The sequence below is a fragment of the Lampetra fluviatilis genome, chromosome 2 (genome assembly GCF_964198595.1).
Source record: "Lampetra fluviatilis chromosome 2, kcLamFluv1.1, whole genome shotgun sequence".
Classification (NCBI taxonomy): domain Eukaryota; kingdom Metazoa; phylum Chordata; class Hyperoartia; order Petromyzontiformes; family Petromyzontidae; genus Lampetra; species Lampetra fluviatilis.
The window spans coordinates 11,167,425-11,191,194 of NC_136276.1; the positions used below are offsets into that span (position 1 = coordinate 11,167,425).

Below are 23,770 nucleotides of genomic sequence, written 5' to 3' on the forward strand. Positions count from 1 at the left end.
TTTGTTGTTATTTTTGTCATTTTGTTTGAACCTATCTACGTGACTTTACCGAAAGACCCAAAGAATATGAATTCCTGCAGTCACGAAAGCTTTAAGTCAAGATTAAATATGTTAGCGAACAATGATTTAGGGGAGGCGGGGTGTCACAAAGAAAACGAATCCCCATCCTAACCACACTCACTCATGGTCTCAGTGCCATGTTCCTGTTGACGTGACATCCAGCTGCACCAGGTATTCACCCCCATCGTATTTTAAGACTTCTTAGGTTTCGTGTAGAACATGCCAAGTGTTCTTACTGCTGTCAAACAAAAAAACTATGCCATGAATTGTACAGTGGGGAAAACATTGAGAAAAAACATTGTCGAAACTGTTGAAAGAATAAAACACTTAAACACAAATGTTGCTATAAACTGTGTGAAACATTTACTTTGGCCTTTATAGTTAACATTATGCTTTTCTTTCCACGTTCAAGTTACTGGAATGGCAGTTGCGCACAATTCTACAAAATGCAAATGACAATGAAAATATGACTATACTCAACGTGGATATCCTGAAAGATAAGATTTGGATGTAATTCGATCATTTGCATACAACGTGAAAAAAATCGATTCTCCGATGCTCAATTCCAGGCATGTATGGTAAACAAAGAAATCAATTACTGCATTAATACACGTGAATTGTTAGAGGCGAGGGACATAGGCAAGTCTCCGAGGGTACAACACCTCCCATTTGGTGGTTAACACGCTGTAATTAGACACTGCATAATGATTGACCCCCCCCCCTTCCCACGTGCTGCCCCCCGACAAATTGTAGCAAGTCAAGGGCACGATTTGATCAAAAAAAAGAAAGCAATTATTGTCTTCTCTTTGACTCATTTCTAGTTTAGCTTGTTCCATTAGCCTTTATTACGTAACATTCGCATATGTCCATATAATATTTCCAGAATCAAATGCAACTTGGCCCTTAAACAAGTGTTCGCATGCATATACAGCACTGTGAGCTTGCGAATATTAATCGAGAGAAATGGATTTATCGTTACACCCCTAAAGTCTTGCTCCTCATTTAATACCTAACGATGTCTGTTGCTGATGAGGATTTTTTTGAAAGTGTGTACATGTATAAAATTGTAAGCACTCTTCTGATGGTAAAGTGAGTGCACTAAAATGAATGCTCCGTCCTTTGAAGTCTGCGCTATGTCTTTGTTGTGTATTTTTATTTCCATGGCTGTCAAGGTCAATATCACAGCGAACGCCTTTGAATCATAGCAACAGCCGCCATTCACCACTAAATGGTGGTGACGTCACCACAGCGCTTGTGCCAGGCTAGGTGCACTCTGAGGCTGCGTCAAGTGTAAAAGGCTTGCTGACAAGAGGTCACGGGACAGACCCAGGCATTATGGGTTGACTGCCTGCGATGACTGGCAGATGCACCGCCTGTGCTCCATACTGTGCCATCTTGATGCGTGTTAGCTGCCCGGCGCTCTGGTCGTTGTTGCGAGCGTCACTTCTCTGCTCTCCGCTGTTGCTGGAGGATGACTGCCTCAAACTGCCCAGTAGCATCCTTCAAGTGCCTCCTCCACAGAGACGGATCTTGACACTTCTGGTAGCAGTATTAGCAGGGCCACGCAGCTCTACATCCTGCTGTACCACATCAACCCATCTCTTCTCTAGTCCATGCCACACCCATAGAGCCCCTCCCTCCTCTCTGTCTGGCCAAACAGAAGCTGCATGGGCATAATCACTCTGACTAGGTATGGGAACTCCTCCACTCTCTCCACAATTGCCCCATCAGTTAGAACCAATGAGGCTCAGCAGAAGAGTATCCAACTCCTCAGAGCGAGCAGCAAATACTAGATCATTAACATACATAACATGATTGACTTATAGGAAGCCATCCCTTGACCTCACCCGGGCATTGATCAGTTTTCCACTGTATCTGTAACAGATAGAAATTCCTCTGGTACAGCCATGGAAGCTTCTCAAACTATGTGGTCAAGAAAAGTTGTTAATAATGTAGGAGTCGGAGGACATCCCTGTCTCACCTTAAGGTGAACAGGGAATGGTTCCGACTCCCAGCCACGCAGCCTTACCCAAACCTGCTCAACATCATGAAGGTCGTTAATTATTGTGAGCAGTGGTTCATGTATCCCGAAAGCAATGAGAATAACCCAGAGCCCTAGCCTATTGATGGTATCAGAGGCCTTGACCAGGTAAATAAAGCAGAGATGTAGGTCTTTTTGAAATTCCCTACACATCTGCTGTAGCAGACAGACAGAGAATATGGCATATGTGAATGATGGAGCAGTTCTGAAGCCGCATCAGGGCTCTACAAGCCATACCTAATTTCCTAGTCTGGTAAAACAACTCTTACATCCTCAGTGGTTGCCAGTCGGTTACACTGTGGTGTGCTGTGAGAAATGCCATTGAGGGAAAGGCTAATAGTAATCTGCTGTTACCCTCATGGTGTGCTTGCAGCCACCACAGTGGCCAACAGGGACTGTATTGGTGCAAGGGGCTGGTAACATCTCCACCTTGCATTAAATGACCAAATTACCATGGACAAAATACCATAATCTTGTTCTGGACGGTCAGGCATCTGAGATATTTACCGACTAAACCCCCCCCCGCCCCCCACGAGATTTTTCCATAAAAAGCAGAAAACCACTACGAGTCGCCACGTGGAAGTTCAAACACACTGCGGATGAAAGGCTGCAACTCCTCTGTCCGTAGCTCGACCAACACAACCTGAACCTCTGTGGACTACAAGAAGTCTGGTGGGCTGCTTCTGGCTCCAGTTACTACAAGGGATGGGCAGTTCCCCACTCAGGGCAGGAAATGACCAAACAACAGGGACTGCCTCTTCTATTGAACAAAATAATGAAAGGGGCGTGGTGGCATGGGGTGAGGTGTGGGAAACTGCGAGTCTCAGGCTTCTGCGGGCTTGCTTCTCCATTAATGGGAGGCAAGCAATAGTGGTGGTGGTAGCTTACACCCCCACTGATGATGAACATCTGTGGAGAGATACAGGCAAAGCTGAAGAGTCAAATGCCTCCTATGGTCTCCTTTCCCAGGTACTGGTTAAAGTGGCCCCTCGGAATAGTCATCCTTTTGGGTAACTTTAATGGGTCCAAGCAAAAACATCTGCTGGATTATATAGGGATGGAACAGCAGATGCGGGCCCATATCCTTAACACCAGGACCAACAGTGGAGTTGATCTGCCCACTGACCATCGGCTTATCAACTGTATGTGCCTGCCATTTTTCGACTGCCATTCTTCGACTGTGGTGGGTGTCCACCTAGGACCCCATTATTACCCAAAAACAGCTGGTCTTGGTTAGCTGATGAAAATTGCAAGCGAAAATGTCATCATCGCTTGCAGCTGGGGTTGGCATCGTCCCCCCCTCCCTCCTCCCGATACTGATGGAAAATGGGTTAGGTTCAGGACTGTGGCTCATGCAGCTGCTTTGGCTGCATTGGGTATGTAGTCCAGACCTCAACAGAAGCCCTAGCTGATAAGAAGTGATGTCACATCTAGCCGAAAGTGACAAGCCCACTCCCACCGTCTACTGGACATCTGTGAAACTACTAGACATCTGTGAAAAAAATATTTAGAGATCATCGGATTCCTCCAGTATAAATACATATTCTTATTCTGATATTCTAATTGTCTACACATCCCACATCGAAGAGGCTGCTCACAGTAACCTTCGCTCAGTGGTTTGAAGAACCGCACAGTGCTGCAAAGATGCAGCACTGTGCTGCCTCAGTAGGTTGCGATCGCAAATCACTTTTTAAGTCTATCAAAAAAGTAACTTGCGGGACCACAACTATTACCATCCTTAAGGGAAAGAACAGTGATCCTATTTCAAAACCTCCCAAGAACATGTCTGAAGGTGTGCTGAGCATTGATGTGAGGTCTTGGGGGAGGGGAAACCCCATGGGGCAAGGGGGGGATGACCCTGCTAGCTGGGGCTGCAGTGCATTAAATATTGGAGGAAGTAGCCACCCCCAGTAAGTGGCTGGCTGATGTGCCATCTTTTGAGGATGTACGAAGAGCGATCCAGAATCTGAGCACATATACATCGAGCGCAGCACACTTAAGATTAACAAAATATTGTTCGTCATTACATGAAAATTGGCGTAAGCATGTATTTAGTGACAAATCGAGCAAAAGTTACGTGTATAAACAGTAGCTTAAATGTAGGTGAGGGGAGCGATGGTGCAGCCGTTAGCACATTGTGCTAAGAACCCTGCGACCCGAGTCTGCTTCTCAGGCACAGCTAACATCAGTTTTGAATGATATGTTAACCGGTCATGGGTCTCCCCTTAGGTAACTGACACTGACAAGTGAAGTGTAATTAAACTCCCCCCGCCCTTCCCCTAGTTCGACATAGCATGTGGAAACCTTAATCCAGTAGTGGACTGACAAAGGGCAGTAAATTATAAAGTATTACTATAATTATATGCATATCAACTTTAAACCAGTGATGATAATAAGAAAATGCTGAAACATGAATCTCAAGATAGTTGGGAGCTCCACCATAAGGAACAGGGGACTTGGGCAAAGCATCTAGGCAAAGCTCTGAGTATTCAGTGGCTGATCAAATAGCCCCCACTGGGAGCCCAGACGAAACATGTTGACCTTTGGTTAACAACCATCAACCTTCAGGTCCCATGCTCATCTAGGCTAACAGCTGCTTGAAGCTGTTAGTCCAAAAAGTGTCAGAGAAATGAAAATTATGGTTGTGTCTTACTTTCACCCACCTTCGGAACAGCGAAAAAAAATAACACCTTTCTCACGTTTTTAAATCTTGCAGTGTTAATTATAAAAACTAAAAGTAATAATGTATGCGCAAAATATGACATGGTTCATGGTAGAGGTGGAACAATTCAGCCCCGAGTGGTTTGGTTCATTGGCGCAATTAGGAAATGTAATTCAATTCAACAATGTTTTTTTTTATTACTGTGTAAAATTAATGCCACTAGTGGCTGAAGGGTTACTGTGAAGCCAATACATACAATGTATACACATTTAAAACATACATTCTTATACACGATTCAATAATTAAGACTTCCTATTAATCGATGAACTAATTTATCATTCCATCCATACAGAATAGTGATTGAGTACTGTATAGTAAATAAGTCATCAACTTATTCGCCAATTACATTTTACCGTATTTTTTTTTCAAAATGTATTCGACTGAAATAAATGTTTGTCTGAAATGAACATGAATTCAGATTTTTTTACAAATGTTCCTTAATTGCCAATGCTGATTATTTAAATTATAAACACTCAACAGATTTATGATTAACAATGCCCCAAGAGGAAAAAATGTATTTAAAATATGCGTTTTGGGCATTGGCCCTTCTTCACAATTGTATACATTTATATACCCCATATTTACATTATTCATCACTGCACATGCTCTTTAGTAGGCATACAACGGTGCATCACTTCATCGATCACAATCAATTTTGATGATCATGATGCATATGCAGAGTTGCAAACTGTCCAGATTTAAGTGGTAGGCTGCCTATCTTTAAACAATTTCACCGCCGTCCGGCAATGCTGAAAAGTGCATTTCTAATAGCTCCTGAACAGGCAATCCACCGTGACGGATGAGACCCTGCAAGCTATACCGCAAAACCCCATCGAGCACCACCTTGGTGAGCCATGAACCACCAGTGAGCTGTGGCGTGCCATCAAGAAGATGAAGTCCAAAAGAGCCTGATGGCATCCCAGCTGATGTATTCCAAGTTGGCAGCCACCTGCTCACTTCAAGGCTCCACAAGTTGATCCTCCGAATCTGGGACGAAAAAGACCTTCCCGGCAACCTCAGGAATGCGACCATAGTAACAATCTTCAAGAAGGGGGACAAGTCTTGCTGTGGAAACTACAGGGAGATCTTCCCCTTGTCCATAGCAGGAAAGATTATGGCCCCTATCCTGCTCAATCCAGTCCTGTTGCTGAGGAGGTCCTGCCGGAGACACAGTACGGATTCTGACTATCCCAGGGCACTGCAGATATGGTCTTCGCTGCCCGCCAGATAACAAAAAAAAGTGTCGGGAGCAGCATCACGAACCGGTGTGCTGTACTAGTGACGAATTGGTACGTTCTGTTTACGTGACAACCCTTACTACTTGGCTGTCAGATGGTGGCGGGTTTAACGACACATTTATATATATTTACGCTATCTAACCCAACAAAACCTCTATTATGGATGATAATGGTCGCGTAAGCCTACGTGTTCAATAGTGGTGTACTTTAATAATAAATGTAACTCACTGCGTCACTAATACACACCATGCTTTCAACACACCCATAACACCATAAATCTGCTCTTAAATATTTCATATTACAGTGAATCGACACAGAACTTAAGTAAAAACAGTATTTGATAAACCTGACAAAAAATGAACTGCAATTAATCACTGAACACGATAACAGCAACTTTAAATTCACACCACACTATTTACATCCAATTTACATGATGCATTATTTAAAATATTTTAAACAATGCATCAATTACTGCAGCATATTCGGTTATATGCTGAATATTTAAGGTGGCATTGCTGGCATTGTTGGATCATCAACGTAAATGCTGCGTTCATACTTGAGTATCTTAACAGTATCCACTGAAACACCATCACATTCCTGCAATCACAAAGCAGTGCTGGTGCAATAATATCTTTACAAATACTCATGGCCAACCATGATCATTGAACTCAATCTTTAGACAGTCTGATTTTGAGACATCTGCAGCATTTTAAAAACTGCACAACTCCTCTTATCTGTGGCTATTACCCACGCTCTCTGTAATCGATGGAGCCTAAAGAGTCCACTAAATCTATTATCCATGGTCCCATTATTCCTATTATCTGCGATTATCCGCAGGTTTTTTCTCTCATCTCGTTTTGCCACTAATGATCTGTTTTAATGGATAAGAGTACATGGGCAAATTAATCCTCTTATTCACAGATAAGTTCAGCTAAATTGCAGATAGCACCACAGATAATGGATCCACAATGTTCATTCTCTAACATGACTGTGAAAAACAAGCGTTATCTGGTAACTTTATTGAAAGTGACACTTGGCTTTGAGTAGCTATGCAGCTTTGGCCACTTTTAAGGAGCACCCTAACCTTGTGTAAGATGAAATGGATTTTAAACAGGCTCCATTCACTGAACAAGATATTTTACCGCCCTTTGAAAACAACAGGATATTCTGAATGTTCAAATAAATGTTATTTCTGTCTTCAGTGAAATAATAGGAATGTGTTCGCAAATTAATTGCTTTCCACAATTTTCGCCAACTTTGTAAATTGCTCAGTTAACGAATTACGGATAATTTGTAACACATGTGGCAATGGGCTTCTTCATCATTTACGACACCCGGACGCAAGAAACTAGGTGCAGAGTCTGGTTGGTGTCTTAGCAAGCATTTACTTTATATGCAAACGTACTTTTTACGTACAAGTAAACTGCACACTAGTTGAATATTTTGTCACAATTGAGACCTTTCCTGATACGGCTCGAGTTGGTGCATTTAGATGCTAACTTCTCTCTAAATAGATTACTAGGTTGTTCCACACCACATAGGACTGTGGACTTTTTCATCACATTTTGTAATGGTAAACGCAGCAAGCATTCCCTCCACTACAAAATAAACCAATCAACACACCATCAGCAGGAAAAGGAAGGAAACACCTTGTTTTACTACAATTTTCCAAATACTGTAATACTGTTCAATGTTTTAAATTGTATTGCAGTTCATGACTGGGTGGTTATTTGACCGTGACTAATATTAAAGTAAAAAAGAGACGTGTCACGCGTTATTAACCCTCACAATGTATAACATGCTATATCAAATAGTTTGGGTAGAACAAAATCTAAATCAAATTCCTTGACGTGTATACTACAATGATCGTATAGCTTTTAAAATTACATACCATGAAATTACAATTACTTGATATTTTGCTTATTTTAAGACACCATTCTTTGTATGTGAATGTACATGTATTTATTTTTAACTTCTTTAGCACCGTTTGTAGCCAACCGTCCTAATCGGAGGTGCGGGGGAAGGACAACAAACTAAAGACATGAGTTGTCAATCTGGTGGCTTCCTAATATCCAAAGAGCGTTCCAGACGGCTGCAAAAGCACATTTGAAAGCACATGATACAGTGACTGTCTTTGTCCGATGGCTAGCCAAAAGCCGCTGCTAGGATGACCGGAGTTTTTTCTTGTCATGGTTTATGCTCCTTGTTTGATGTTACTTTACTTTCAAGAGAAGTGGCCGGGGGGGGGGGCTTCGGGGGGTCAGAGTACTGAGCTGCTATGTATGCATTTATGTTGAACATCTTTCGCACCGGAGCAGAACTATGGCTGAGAACATGAATTCGATTCCAAGGCAGTCTCATGTCATCAAACAAGGCTCTCAACACGGATTGGTCACACCACTGACTGCACGCACAAATACAGTTTTTTTTATTAGTTTGGCTTCTTCCAGCTCGAACACTTAACCATGTTTAGTTGTATTGACATGCGACAAACATTCCTTGCAGGTCTGCCCCTAGTGTGGACAGAGACCTATTCAAATAATTAAGGAAGCAGCTCTGTCACTAAATATTCTTTGACACAATGTGTGGTAGGTACACCACTAAGTTCTCCGTGAAAATGTAATCATGACATGACACTGATAATACAATTAGATTAGAATAATAAAACATAATACAAAAAAAATGTACCCAACAATCTTTTGATGACACTTCCTTAAAATATTATTTTTTTACTTTGCATCGTGGAAAATGCTGACAGTTTAGTTCTATACACGGGGTGGAGAAATTCCGACTCGATAATAATAAAAAAGGAGGGAAGATGAAGAGTCTGGCACAATGTGCTCACGTTTCCAAAACGCCTAAAGACAATTTTTCATGCAAGGATAAAGCTATAATAATAATATGCCCAAGGTTAACAGGACTTTCAATACAATAACATGGTTATTTACATCTTGTCTTTGGAATAAAATACCATGGGAATTAACCTATATTCTTTTTTCATGTGTAGCTACGTAAGTTTTCATATCAAACTCGTTCTTAGAGGAAAGCTGGAATTTCGTTAATTATGTCAGTGTCCAAACCCTTTCTGTAATCTACAGTATGTAACGTAGCAAGTTACGATGCAACAATGAATGTGAAAATCCATTTTCATGTTTTCAATGTTACACTATTGTACTATGCACAAAAACAGGACAGCACCTATGGCCACGGGGAAATCTAAAATTGTCCACAAGAGCAACATTGGCACTTTTCCTGCAGTGGTGTTGGATATCCTTCATCTTATTTATAGCACAAAGGCATGATGTGCATGTGACTGGTCAACATTGTCTTAAAACGCGTCTCAAGAATGGACCACGATTACTTGGGTTGTAAAGCCCAATCAAACATAACAAAGAAGATATCCAACCTGACCTGAACGGCATAATTAAGTATGGTCAATCAACCCCATGACCAAAACGGCATGGGCAGGTCTTCATCCAGCAGCGGATTGAAAAATATCAATGTGAGGTTGACCACTGTCAAGCTAGATTCATTCATCAAATTCTAATTAAGATTTGATTCCCATCTGCCATGTATAGTTTCACGAAGATGACAACACTGGAATATACCAATTGTATAAACAAGACACTGCTGCGACTGCAAGTTATGGAGCTCTGTAACGAATGACAAAAACCCACAGGTCTCACATTTAGAAATAAACCCACCCATTGATGTCAGTTAATTTATTATTAATGGTGCTGATATTTCAACTTTTGTTTGAAACTAACATGACATTATTTGTTAATATTGTATTGATGTTTCAGTGCCAGCTTCAACAATGTCTGTGCCTTATTTCTAGAATTTCATGTTTTATTTAAGCTCAGAGTGATATCTGAACTGGTGCTGAGCACCCCACGCCCTCGCACCATCATCAATCCCCACTGAACACCATCGATAGGCATTATCAATCAACTCCAACAGCCGGCAGGGAGTGTGGAAGAGGCCTTCATTCACAAGTGGTTTGACAAAGGGCTTTAAATTAGTATCATTATTATCATCACGTTGAAGTAAATGTCTACAAGTAGATGTATACGTAGATTGACAATGGAATGAAAATTATGACGTTAAAGTTTATATTCGTAAGTACAGTACGTGTATTGTAAAATCAAACCACAAAATCAAGAGATGATTGAACAATTGTAGAAAGAGGTTACCCCAAAACAGGAGTGAAGCAGACAAAATCGGGTCAGGCAGCAGAAATGCGGTATTACTGCCGAAATGTTGAAAGGGGTCACAGAACGTTAGAGGTGATGCTCAAGGTAATCAAAGCTGCCTGAAACAGGGAACAGCTTGACTGCCACAGGACTGAAAAAAATAATCATTCACCTACATAAAAGAGGGACCGAAAGGAGTGTGACAACTCTACGGGGGTAAATCTGATGAGCATTTCAGGTTATGTATTTATCAGAATCTTACTGAATAGAAAAAATAAACATAGAAAAACATGGGCAAATTAGTGTGGAATTTAGATTACGGAGTCTGTATTTATCAGACATTTACAGTAATACAGCCGACAGAGAAGAGTTGAAAGAGTATGGGGAAGATTTCCTTTGTAGATTATAAGCATGCCTATGATCCTGTCTGGTGAGAGGCTCTGCGGGAACTGCTAGACGGTTAAGTAAGATAATGTGTCTGCTTCACACCTTTTTGATGGCGTCTGCATGAATAAGATGAGACGTAGGCATGATTTGATGTTGGACAGGTATTTGTCAATGTTGCATTCTGTCTCCTACATTGTTTCATGTTGTGCAGGTCTGTGGAATAGGACTTGGCTGGAGCATGTACAGTTGTTGGAAGCCTTAGGCACCAAGGCAGGCTAATGGGGTCTTAAGCAAAATTCATCACAGTTCCTAGAAACTGGACTTCTGTAGCAGGATCACAAGTTCTGGTCGGAGGAGAGACGGTTGAGGTAGCAACCGACTTTGAGTCCTTAGGCAGTAATGTCCATAATGCAAGGGCCTGTGAGGAGGACAATAGGCAGCATAGGTTTTTGGTGGCCAGTAGAAACGACTTTGCAAGACAATAGAAATGAGTCCAAGTGAAAAGGAAAGTGTATTTGAGGCAAGAGTGTTTGCCGGGAATCTGTATGAATCAGAGAGCCGGACCCTAAATAAGTAGCTCAAAAATTTTTGCTGCCATTTGAGCACAGGTGTATGAGATGGATGCTAGGAATGTTGTGGCAAGATAGGATAAGCAATGCAGAAGTCCAGAAGAGGCGACGACGGTTAAGCGTTATTAATATGATCAGGCTCTGGGAGAGCCGATTCAGGATCAGAATCTTGATTTCGACTGGAGAAATCCGATGAGCTATGAAGCTCTTTTTCACAGATGTCCAGTAGGGGCGGGTGAGAAAGGTATAACAATGCCGAGACAGACACTAGAGGTTTGGCCACCAAGGGGAAGACCTCAGGCTAGATGGGGGAAATGATGCTGTATGGGCCGATCTTGGGAGGCCACATGTCGACTGTGCAGCAGCTGTGGGATTTGACAGTTGATAGAAAGTGTTGACGAGGTATGGTGGCATCAACATTTATGGACATAACATCTTGATATTATAAAATGAGCGAAAACATCTTATGCTTATACTTTTTCCAAAAATGTTCTAATTTTTCACAGTTATGTAGTTAATTTGTCATAAAAGATTGTTTTTACATAACATTCCCAATTCAATATAATTGCCTGCTCTATAGGTTCCAAACAGCATCTACTGTATATATATGCTGTTTTACTGTTCTGGATTGCATTGCATCATTGCACAACACAGGATGTGAACTTGGACTTTGAATAGCTATGAGTCCACAAAACAATTACCGCATTCTCCAGATTATAATACACTCCGGAAAGTAAGATGCATCCCACACTTGTGCCCGGTGTTGTACAAATCTGGATTATAAGACACACCCTGACTTTTGCTTTAAAATACAGGAGGAAAAAAGCGCAGTCTTAGAATCTTGATAATATGGCAATGAGCTAGGAAACATCAACTTTCTAGAAGCACACCCACTCGCAAACAAAACATTCGTGGTAATGCCAATAGAGCAATAAACAAACGTTCGAGCAAAGGACTATATGAAGGTGCTCAACATTAGCAAAATTCAATTTGTGCCAATTAAGTCGAATATTAACATTACCCTTATGGCAGCAGTCCCAGTCAACATGATTAAATAATACATCGTGTAAATATTCTTCGATAACGATGACCAATGTCATTCTGCAAGGGACCTTACTCAAGACTTGGCACACAATTCCCGGAGTTAAGTATCGTAACTTGTACGGCGATTTTATTCTTCAGCATCATCATTCATGATCAATCTACGACTGGATAAAAGCCTCCCCAAGTCATCGCCATCTCTCACGGTTCTATGATTTAATGATCTACCTTGCACCTGCACATCAGCCCATTTCATCACTCTATATCCTTAGTGAATGTCCTCTCGAACACGATCCATTCATTGGCGGCATCTGGTTGGATAGGCATGCGTTAGTTGTATTTGTAGGTGTTTGGGTGATTTATTTACCCTTCTTGTACTTTGCACTAGAATGATGTTTTTGTACTTTTGATGCAGCAACGTTCTTACCCGCCTCTACTAGACATCTGTGAAGAAGAGCTTTATAGCTCATAGGATTCCTCCAGTATAAATACAAATTCAGAATCTGATTTTGACTTTATCACTATTCTTGCCACGTGTCCTTCCCAAACCCACTAACTTTTTCTAAACGATTAGAAGTTTGTCTTTAATCTGCGTACATTCTCTAATCCATATATTCCTCTTTCTGCACCCCTAATGTAATTAAAAAAATAATCCATGCAATGTATTTTAAATAATTAAATATCTTCACCCAGAATGATACACTTGGAGGATACTGTTCATACATAAACAAAAACTGGAATCCTGACACTTTTGCGAGAATATAATTCATGGGAGTGTTACAAACGTATTCAAAACATTTGGCTTATCTCCACGAATTTCTTGCAAAACCGGTCTCCACATGCACTTCAAATATTTGGATAACTGTCATTGCCAAAGTATGTTCTGAGACGATGCCAAAACACGCCTATGTTTTGTTGAACAAGCTGAGATTAAACATTTTAAATTGATCTGATGAACTTTGGTGATACAGTGTGCCATCGGAGCAAAGTTTTCAATCAGTGTGTATTGCCTGATTTAACCTATACTATACATGAGAAACATTGACGCTGATAAGGACACTATAACAAAAACATTAAAGTACACAAAGTATGGAAATATGCATGCTGGGAATTACATTGAGAGGCAGAAAGAATAACACATGGATCACGTAACAAATGCAAATTAGAGACATTCACATTGACTCTTGAGAAAAGTACTTGGGCAGGACCCATTGTAAGAAGGGATGATGGCCCGATGGATGAGAATGGAGACAGTGGCAGCCAATTAAAGAGAACACGATGGAGAGGATGACCACCATAAATAAACATAACCATTAGATTCAAAGCATGAAAAGTTTAACAAAATTACGTACGAAATAAAAGACATGAATACCGCAATAACAATGAGCCCATTACTCAATGATGCTATTTGGAGAATGTGGGTTTGGACTTGACCAATCTCGAGAGATTACACTTGTAATTTTGCCATAGCTTTTAGTCGATTTCAAATAAGGATACACGGCCACGTACCTATGTTTTACTGGCACAAAGTGCATACAACAATTTCCTCCCAAAGTCTCTTGTTTAACCCATATATCTGTGACGTTTACACATTCATGGAGGCTTACCTAACATGAGGCAATCAGTAGCAAGATCACATTGCTCTTGCTGCAACTTTATGACCTGCCCCGACTGACATCTGTGAAAAAGAAATTCAAAGCTCATCTTCTTGGTTCTTTCGGTAAAGTCACGTAGAAGGGAAATAATTGTCAAGGCGTCCCCCCCCCCTTCCAACCCAGCGTATATATATGCTCCAAGCACGTGTGCTGTTTCATTCAGACGCTGTCGCCTCGACAGACCTGGTTTCACCTGAGGACGGCTGCTTGCGTTGTGGCCGAAAAGTCGTGAGAATTATTTTATTATGTTTTATTTTTATTATTTTATTACTTCCCTTCTACGTGACTTTACCGAAAGAACCAAGAAGATGAATCCCTGCAGTCACGAAAGCTTTAAATCGAAAATTCAAAGCTCATCGGATATCTCCAGGATAAATACAGATTCTGATTCTGACATCGCCTTGTGTTAACGACCCCTCGATGAGATGGCCTGCTATTACTTCGTGGCCTCGGCGTGCAAATATCATCACCAAGTCTTAACCATCCACTTTGCAGTACTTACACACTGCTTGCTGGTGTAGCAATAATATTGAGCAGAAATGACGCTGTGGTTGCAGAAACTGAAGAAGAGGAAAACAAAACCTCTAGAGCAGTGTTTCTCAAAGCGTCGTCCCCAGCCGACAAGTGGTCCTCGACAGGCCTCCAGGTGGTCCGGGGGCTGTGATGCAAATGCAGTTGATCCAGAAATAATGACAAAGCCTCTATCTTTTGTTTCGGACATTAATTCACATCTAGTTATATTTAATTTTGGAATAAAGTTAGATAGACTACCCTGATTGAACTATCTTAAGCCTAAGATCTAAATTCCCCCCCCCCTACACAAAAAAACACGTATAGCTGCGTAAAAAAATGTTTTTTTATGAATAATATTGTATTACTGGTATTTAGAGATAAGTGAATGAATTTTGTCACAGGGGTGGGGGGCTGTGTGGTCCGCGGAATTGTTTGCATCGGCCGAGTGGTTCGTGGGCCAACACATTTTGAGAAACACTGCTCTTGTGGTATCACCAGACTATCCCAGTCTCTACTCCCTACTCCCGTAGATAAAAGCCATGGCCAGGAATCAAACCCGGGTTAGGTTACTGGGTTCATAGCTCGGCGCATTAACCTTCGTGCTAACATTCCAGCCAGGTAAAAGTTACTGAGGTCAATATCTTTTTAAAGTTAATAATAGACTGGCAAAAATAAATGCATATACATTTGGTGTCATTAGAATCGTAGACATTAACACTGCTCTTTGGACAGCTGAAATTGCTTCTCAGCTAAACTGGTGGACTGCAAATGAGGGTCGTGGGAAAATGAAAGTGCCAAATAAATAAATCAGGACTGTAACACAACGGTTAGCAAATCATAATACAATGATTAATCAAACACTCTGCACAATTATAATGGAGGAGAATGCAAAGGGTGTATTTTCAGTTTGGGATAGAGCCACGTTAAGGATGATGTATTTGCCCAGGTCAATGGGTTCAGCTGCCTGACAAATATAGGCCTGAGAGCCAACACAGAATTGTACTGTGTTGCCTACGAAATGAAGGTCACAAGTTATGGCAGTGCCATGCAGTACAGGGAAGGACAGTATTTTCCTGCCCAGAATAGAGGGCAAGGCAATGCTCAAGATAGAGCAAGAAAGGCTCCCAAGGTTAAGTAACACGGCAGAGGTCAAGGATACAGGAGAGAACAGTCCATAAGATCTGAGACACTGAAGAGGGTATCACACATTCCCCCAAAATACAAGATGCATATACCCATGGGTACAGGAAACATAGGGCCAGATAGGTAGAAGGAAACTGAGATATCTTTAAGTTTAGGACAAACCCAGGGGCACAGCGCAGGTCAGTATACTTGTTAGATACACAAGAAACTGTGCAGTAGACACTTCCAAGATGCAGGACAGACACGTCCTCGAGATCAGTCGCTGGCCACGTGGCCGACTCGAGGACATCTTATAAGTTCTTGTCACTGACCTTGTCCTCAGGGGTGTGCCATCGGTTGGGGGATTTTCTTAGAGGCATTCTACCTTCATACCGGCATCAGACTAAAGGATCTGTGCCTGGTTTTATCAAACACTTTCAAGTGTTTTAGTGTCCACTTACGGGTAACTTTGTATTTCCCTACAGGGAATGCTTAAGGTGTTTTATGCAATGATCTTAAGTGACTGCACATTTCTTTCCAAAAGTGCCACGTAAAAAAGGCCATATCGGAGTACAAATGTCTTGCTCCTCTTCAATCCCTGTGCATATTCCTCATTTTTTCCTCAATGTGGAGGCCACGCTCCATTTAATGTTGAACAACGCCGCATACGCAGTTATTATTTTGTTGGCTTGTTCAGGATTTATACCAAGTTCCATATGAAAGTAATGAAAAATGTCCCTTAAGCTGACAAGAATCCTGTTTAATGACGACCCGTATTATTAAATGAGATTTGACGTTATCATGCAACATACAGAAAGTGTATATGCGTCAATGTATGTACTGTAGTTTTATATTTTAATTAATCACGCTATTTAAAGAAATTACTTCTAATTTACCTTCCCGACTGACTTAAAGGGTTAAGCTCAAGATGGCAATGTCATCTAGCAGCAGCCCGTTGTAGATTTCTGCCACAAAATCTCTGCCATTCTTACTTTCCTTTAAAAGCCACAAACCATGGGGTACACCCAGGCCAAGAAGCAACAATATTTGTAATCATGCACTATATATATTTATACTGTACATCGTTATTACTATTTACACAGGTTTCTTTGCAGTCTTTAAAGCCCGCAAATCCTTAAGAACTCCAGCAAATTTGTAAACAAATCAACAGTATCCACTCTCTGCCTTTTTTATTTGGAAATATTATAAAATCTCCTTGGCTTTGAAAATAGCGCATTCGCAAACTTTGTGTACAATTCGGCTCATGGTGAATATGTGGATATGAAAATGTATCTTCAACTTTTTTGCACGGAACCTGCCAGTTGGAAAACAAAGTGCCAAAGGTGTTCCTTCTTTGTATGAAGAAGTAAATCTTCCTCCAGCATTGCACACGTTTCAAAGACAATATCTGTCAAAATGATCGTTTTTTATCCGTTGAACATCGTCCATGATTTCGAAAGGATTTTCCCGGTCGATAAACACCTTTTTTGAAACGTGGCTCCTTCATCTTTGTAATTTAAAAAAAAAGTTGTATTGTTAAATAGCATAAATCACAGATGTAAACACGTGTTATTTATTGTATCTCACTTGAGCTACCCGATTTAACCTTCAACTCAAGTCTTACTTGTGCAATGCCCGTTCCACTTTGGCAAAAAACCCTTACATTACAAATATTTAAGTGGGACCACTCAAGCAGAATTTCATGAATGTTCACTCAAGGAGTTCCCTTAAGTTGTCTCATGCAACGTACTAAAGCTGAGATAACAATAAGGGGGACCACACTGATTGAACTTGACTTAACCCGTCTGGGCAATGCGGCCTTGACTGGCATTGACACTGGCCTCGACCTACAAGGCTCTCCCTCTCGCCCTTGATCTTGTCTTGAATCCAACAGAGTCAGATCCCAGTGTGTAGAAAGCATAACCATGCGCGCACAGGGGCCGGGACACCTTACACGACAGACCCAAGTGCGACTCTATATCCGGCTACACTCCCCTGGGTTTATATAGCACATGGGGGCCTGAGGGTTCCTTATTCTGCTTTGATATTCACAGGGCTCTGTCCTGTACACAAGGGGGGGTTCCGGTCCTGTACGTACACAACTTCATCTTCCTGTGCAGAGGAGTACCGACCTGTTTAGACCCCCATGTACACACACACACCTTGTAAGTATACAACGCAGACTTCCCTGTATGATGCAGCAAAGACCCACCACCCCCACGCGGAAGGCAGCCTCGGGGCTGCCTTCCGCGTTGTGGCTTGCGTGTTTATCGATCACGTGTAGAGTTGTGTGTGTGTGTTGTTGTGTGTACACGCATGGGCGCTGTGCCCGTGACACACAACATACACACACACAATACAGTACACACCACGTGTGTCTTGTCTGCACGGCGCGCACGTGTACTACATATAACGCAGGCACAAGCGCCTGCACTGTACGCAGTGTGTGCTGTGTATATCCGCTTGCATAACTGTAGGCAAGCGTGCAAGCGTGTGTCTGTCTGTGTGTATCTGTGTGTGTGTGTGTATCTGTGTCTGTGTGTGCGTGTCTGTGTGTGCGTGTCTGTGTACGTGTCTGTGTGCGTGTGTCTGTGTGTGTATCTGTGTGTGTGTCTGTGTGCGTGTGTCTGTGTGTGTATCTGTGTATCTGTGTGAGTGTGTGTGAGTGTGTGTCTGTCTGTGTGAGTATTTGAGTGTGTGTATCTGTGTGTCTGTGTGAGTGTCTGTGTGAGTGTCTGTGTGAGTGTATGTGTGTGTGTCTGTGTGTGTATCTGTGTGTGTGTCTGTCTGTCTGTGTGAGTGTATGTGTCTGTGTGTGCGTGTCTGTGTGTGTATCTGTGTGTGTGTGTGTCTGTCTGTGTGAGTGTATGTGTCTGTGTGTGCGTGTCTGTGTGTGTATCAACAGCACGCACAGTTGCGGTGTGTGCACGCTTCACGACGCGAACGCGGCCTGTAGGATTTAAACACGGGCGCAGGGCACGTTGGCAACACCGTGGTAGTAGTAGTCGTAGTCGTGTTGGGGGTCTGGCTCTGTAACGTGGGCCACATAACAACACACGCCACACAACAACAACACACGCCACACAACAACAACAACACACGCCACACAACAACAACACAGGCCAGGCCGATTTACTTCATGCGCGGCACCCAAATCGCTGCGTCTGTGTGGAGGGGGAGCGGTGGCGGAACGGTTAGCGCACCGCGCTGCTTTCCCGGCGAGCCGAGTTCGATTCCCGCCAGCGACAGATTTATGAACCGGTTCTGGGCCTTCCCCCCTAGGTCGACTCGGCCTCAAGTGTTACATCAGCATTGGGGAGTGCAGTGTATGTAGTAGTGCATGAACAGCACGTACAGGTCTTGCCATTATTAGTACGGCGTATGCAGCGATGTGTAGCTGTGTACTCTATGCGCAGTGTAGTGTACGTGTGATGTGTGTAATGTACTGTAGCGTGTGTACGCGTGCTGTGTGTACGCTACAAGAATGTCCACGCGGTGGTTGACATGTGCTGTGCGCACGATGAACACGCGTGTACTGCACGTGTACATGTGTACCACGCGTGTAACATGGGTACCACGCGTGTGCCAGGGTGAGCCACGCGCACGGGGGGTGGGAGAGAGGCGAGGCACTCACCTCGAGGCGCGTGCGCTCCTTCGTCTCCCTCCCACTCTCTCTCTCTACTCTCCCTTCACTCTCCCTCCACTCTCTCCCTCTCCCTTCACTCTCCCTCTCTCTCTCTCTACACTCTCCCTCCCTCCACTCTGCCTCAACCGCCGCCTCTCTCCCCTGTCTCTCCCCCTCCCCCTGGCGAGTCACGGCGCACGCGCGCGAATCCAGGACGACCTGGGGGGGGGTGGGGGCACTGGGGGGGGTGGGGGCACGGGGGTGGGGGCACTGGGGGGGGTGGGGGCACGGGGGGTGGGGGCACGTAGGGGTGAGGGCACTGGGGGGTGGGGGGGGCACTGGGGGACGGTGGGGGCACTGGGGGGTGGGGACGGGGCACTGGGGGGTGGGGGGGCACTGGGGGGTGGGGGGGGCACTGGGGGGTGGGGGGGGGCACTGGGTGTAGATTGAGGCTGGGTGGGGCTGGGTGTAGGTTGGGGCTGGGTGGTGCTGGGTGTAGATTGAGGCTGGGTGGGGCTGGGTGTAGGTTGGGGCTGGGTGGTGCTGGGTGTAGATTGAGGCTGGGTGGGGCTGGGTGTAGATTGAGGCTGGGTGGTGCTGGGTGTAGATTGAGGCTGGGTGGGGCTGGGTGTAGATTGAGGCTGGGTGGGGCTGAGTGTAGGTTGGGGCTGAGTGGTGCTGGGTGTAGGTTGGGGCTGGGTGGTGCTGGGTGGTGTAGGTTGGGGCTGGGTGGTGCTGGGTGTAGGTTGGGGCTGGGTGGTGCTGGGTGTAGGTTGGGGCTGGGTGGTGCTGGGTGTAGGTTGGGGCTGGGGGGTGTTGGGTGTAGATTGAGGCTGGGTGGTGCTGGGTGTAGGTTGGGCTGGGGGGTGCTGGGTGTAGATTGGGGCAGGGTGGTGCTGGGTGTAGATTGAGGCTGGGTGGGGCTGGGTGTAGGTTGGGGCTGCGTGGTGCTGGGTGTAGGTTGGGGCTGGGTGGTGCTGGGTGTAGATTGAGGCTGGGTGGTGCTGGGTGTAGGTTGGGGCTGGGTGGTGCTGGGTGTAGGTTGGGGCTGGGTGGTGCTGGATGTAGATTGGGGCAGGGTGGTGCTGGGTGTAGATTGAGGCTGGGTGGGGCTGGGTGTAGGTTGGGGCTGCGTGGTGCTGGGTGTAGGTTGGGGCTGGGTGGTGCTGGGTGTAGGTTGGGGCTGGGTGGTGCTGGGTGTAGATTGAGGCTGAGTGGTGCTGGGTGTAGGTTGGGGCTGGGGGGTGCTGGGTGTAGGTTGGGGCTGGGTGGTGCTGGGTGTAGATTGGGGCTGGGTGGTGCTGGGTGTAGATTGAGGCTGAGTGGTGCTGGGTGTAGGTTGGGGCTGGGTGGTGCTGGGTGTAGATTGGGGCTGGGTGGTGCTGGGTGTAGATTGGGGCTGGGTGGTGCTGGGTGTAGATTGGGGCTGGGGGGTGCTGGGTGTAGGTTGGGGCTGGGTGGTGCTGGGTGTAGGTTGGGCTGGGTGGTGCTGGGTGTAGGTTGGGGCTGGGTGGTGCTGGGTGGTGTAGGTTGGGGCTGGGTGGTGCTGGGTGGTGTAGGTTGGGGCTGGGTGGTGCTGTGTGTAGGTTGGGCTGGGTGGTGCTGGGTGTAGGTTGGGGCTGGGTGGTGCTGGGTGTAGGTTGGGCTGGGTGGTGCTGGGTGTAGATTGAGGCTGGGTGGAGTTGGGTGTAGGTTGGGCTGGGTGGTGCTGGGTGTAGGTTGGGGCTGGGGGGTGCTGGGTGTAGGTTGGGGCTGGGTGGTGCTGGGTGGTGTAGGTTGGGGCTGGGTAGTGCTGGGTGTAGGTTCGGGCTGGGGGGTGCTGGGTGTAGGTTGAGGCTGGGTGGTGCTGGGTGTAGATTGGGGCTGGGTGGTGCTGGGTGTAGATTGGGGCTGGGTGGTGCTGGGTGTAGATTGAGGCTGGGTGGGGCTGGGTGGTGCGGGGTGTAGGTTGGGGCTGGGTGGTGCTGGTTGTAGGTTGGGGCTGGGTGGTGCTGGGTGTAGGTTGGGGCTGGGTGGTGCTGGGTGTTGGTTGGGGCTGGGTGGTGCTGGGTGTAGGTTGGGGCTGGGTGGTGCTGGGTGTAGATTGGGGCTGGGTGGTGCTAGGTGTAGATTGGGGCTGGGTGGTGCTGGGTGTAGTTGGGGCTGGGTGGTGCTGGGTGTAGGTTGGGGCTGAGTGGTGCTGGGTGTAGGTTGGGGCTGAGTGGTGCTGGGTGTAGGTTGGGGCTGGGTGGTTCTGGGTGTAGGTTGGGGCTGAGTGGTGCTGGGAGTGGGTTGGGGCTGAGTGGTGCTGGGTGTAGGTTGGGGCTGGGTGGTGCTGGGTGTAGGTTGGGGCTGAGTGGTGCTGGGTGTAGGTTGGGGCTGGGTGGTGCTGGGTGTAGGTTGGGGCTGGGTGGTTCTGGGTGTAGGTTGGGGCTGAGTGGTGCTGGGAGTGGGTTGGGGCTGAGTGGTGCTGGGTGTAGGTTGGGGCTGGGTGGTGCTGGGTGTAGGTTGGGGCTGAGTGGTGCTGGGTGTAGGTTGGGGCTGGGTGGTGCTGGGTGTAGGTTGGGGCTGGGTGGTGCTGGGTGTAGGTTGGGGCTGAGTGGTGCTGGGTGTAGATTGCGGCTGGGTGGTGCTGGGTGTAGATTGGGGCTGGGTGGTGCTGGGTGTAGATTGGGGCTGGGTGGTGCTGGGTGAAGGTTGGGGCTGGGTGGTGCTGGGTGTAGGTTGAGGCTGGGTGGTGCTCGGTGTTGATATTCTGTATCGATGACTAAATAACAAATTCACCCAAAATGCGTCTGTCCTCTTTAAAGATTAGTCCCGTCAAGATACCACCACACAAAACAGGTTTTCATGAGGTTGTGGTGCTACGTTGTGGGTAATACTCTTATGCTCCTACATCAAAGATCCCAACTTTCATGAATCCACACTGACAGGCGTAGAGTATCTGCAAATAATCCCCATGATCCGTACAAGTGTGGAAATGTCCTTGCCCAGCAGTGTGTTTACAATATATCTCAACGCCTAGAGTGTATCCATGGTCGTGGGCATTGGCGGTGCTGATGTGCTTGAGCCTGCTTTGGAAGCTGATGGTGCCAGGTGTTGTTCATTGTTGGTGCCGGGTGTCCATCGACAGTGCCGGGTGTCCATTGACTGGACGTGGATCCGTGAGCACCCAGAACAAGCACTTCGTCCCCTAACCTCGCTCTCTCCCGCACTCCTCCCGCTGTCCTATCATTCCCCAATGTCATCTGATGTTGCACGGGATGCTTTGGAAATTTGGAGAGGGAAGGGAGGGAGGGCGTTGGGAGGTGAACTGACGAGGGTGTTTTTTTTTGTCACAATGAGGATGGGGGGGGTGGTAGTGGGGGTGCGAAATATAAAAGCCTCAGTGAGATCACGTAACGTGCGTGACTATGCACGTGCAACGTGGGAGCAGGAGACAAGGACTGTGATCAGAGCACAAAAATAGCCGTCACCAGACGCTGCTAACCCTGGCTCAGCATGGCCAGCAGAGGCACGTGGCATGCTCAACAACTTGTGCAGTCAGGAATAATCTGTACCCACTGTACTGCCACACAAGTAAGCGTAAATATAAACCCATTGCGTTATTAATAGCGCTCTGGGTGATTCTACAAGGGAGTCAAGTTCAAAGCATAATGTTTGCAAAAACACTCCTAAGAGATAGACATTCTAGCAACACAATATGTCTGTAAGTGACATGTCCTGCACAGGTTTTCTTAATATGTAACCCAACTATATGCCTCACTGATGCCTTTAACCAAAGTGAGAGCACTGTGAGATAAAATGTCTCTTCTTTCAGGACGTTTTGAGATTATGATGTTTCTGCAGGTTGCTTTTGAATGTGTACATATGGTTGAGACTTTATTTCAGCTGGTAAGGCCCAATAGCATTGAGTTAAGCAGTTATTTTACACGGACGACCAGATGAAGACCTTCTGCAGTGGTGGCAGTTACAGGACATTTTGGGGTGGGAATGGACTAAACTTAAATCACTCAGAATTAAATCTCTTTGCTGATGATACTGTTGTGCTAGTATCTGGCATATATCCAAACGAAGTCAAACAGAATCTGCAACATAATTTCGACTTAATTCAACGTCCATTGTCATCAATACAATTGCTCCTAACTCCCCCAAAAGCGAAGATCATGCTCTTTTCTTTAAAAAAAGAACAGTTTCATTCCCTTCACCTTTTACGGATATCAGAAGCAATATCATTGAATAAACTGAGTGCTTTAAATACTTCGGTTTACTGATTGTTTAAACATTTTCATTTCAATCCCATATTCATCACATCTGAAAGAATATCAAATGAAAATAGGGGGTTTTATACAGAAAGAAACATTGTTTTCGCATTCGGTTGTGCCTGCAAATTGTTGAAGCTATTATTGTACCACTGACGCTGCTTGCAGATCAGTTACGAATGAAACACTAAACAGACTAAATCCGCTTCATCATTCTGCTCTTCGAGTTGCACTAGATGTACTATACAGGACCTGCCTCTGTGACCTCTACTTAAAATACAATCTCACATCACGTGATGCAAGAAGAAACCTACATTGGACCCCGTTCATTCATCAAATCCTCATTGGCTAATCTGCAATGTA

The 23,770-nt window shown here is 45.1% G+C and overlaps 1 protein-coding gene across 4 annotated transcripts in view; it reads right to left on the minus strand.

The window, feature by feature from the left end:
• Positions 1–19,264, minus strand: part of GPD2 (glycerol-3-phosphate dehydrogenase 2) — a 76,561-nt gene extending 57,297 nt beyond the window's left edge. For all 4 annotated transcript variants that reach the window (XR_013639366.1, XM_078869190.1, XM_078869196.1 and 1 more), the window contains exon 1: positions 19,176–19,264. The gene's annotated coding sequence lies outside the window, so the exon portion shown is untranslated. The remainder of the gene's footprint in view (positions 1–19,175) is intronic.
• Between the last annotated feature and the right edge of the window lie 4,506 nt (positions 19,265–23,770).